This window comes from Aplysia californica, unplaced genomic scaffold (genome assembly GCF_000002075.1).
Source record: "Aplysia californica isolate F4 #8 unplaced genomic scaffold, AplCal3.0 scaffold01357, whole genome shotgun sequence".
Taxonomy (NCBI): Eukaryota; Metazoa; Mollusca; class Gastropoda; order Aplysiida; family Aplysiidae; genus Aplysia; species Aplysia californica.
The window spans coordinates 96,354-97,393 of NW_004798627.1; positions in this window are offsets into that span (position 1 = coordinate 96,354).

Genomic DNA, 1,040 nt, shown 5'->3' on the forward strand with positions numbered 1-1,040 from the left:
TGTGTGTGTGTGTGTGTGCGCGCGCGCGCGCGCGTGTTTGTGTGAGGGGGCAACCGAAAACTACTATATTTGGACCTTCTTCAGCTTTACCAGAATTCTTTGCTTGATTCGATCGATTGATTAATCACTTTTTTTTTTTTTAAAGTACATCTCTCTATTTCAACTGACTCATTTGTCGACAGTAATTTGGAATAACCTCTTACTTCATTGACATGCCAATACTTCTAAAATCATCTACTTTACTTTTGTTTCTTTTCCTATGATTTTTAGACTATATTTCTATCGAAGACGGAGAAAAAAAATGGGGAAAATCTTTTTTATTGTACAAAACTGAGGATTCCAATAAAGTGAAATCTTTTATACATACGCTATGGCTTTTATTCTTCTGGTCCTTTTTCCTTTATTTTTTTTTCTTTCCTTTCTTCTTTCGTTTCCGAGAGTTTGCACGGTACACCGTTAGTTAATTCGGCCCATAATAAGTTTACAAAATAAACGGTCACCACTAGCGAGTGGGTGTTCCTGCTTCAAGTACTTGAAGCGGAGAGTAAGGAGGAGGAGGAGGAGGAGGAGGAGGAGAAGGAGTACAAGGACGGTGAGAACGTCAAAGAGGAAGTGGTGATGGTGGGGATGAAAACAGAGATGAGGAGGAGGAGAAGGAGAGGAAGAAAGAGGTGGAGGAGGAAGCAGAAAATGAAGAAGGCGGATGTAGATTCGAGTACATCATTTCGTCATATTATGGTGATGTGGCAACGTGTTCGGAGATAATTTCCCCCATTTCTATTAATACACTTCCCTCTCGATACAGATAAACATTTGAAGCGGATCTTTTTAACATTCAAGCAGAAGTAGAAATCTATTAAGTGAATTTGAATCTCTTTTCTTTATGACCTAACTTAAATCGTAAATAAGCTTTAATGTAGCAGTTATTGGTAGTGCTGATTACAATTCAACTGTTAAAGTTGTATTTATGTCTCTTTTTAAGCAATTTTGATATGTTTATTCTCTTGAGAAGTGTGTGAGTGTGTGTTGGGGACGGGGGG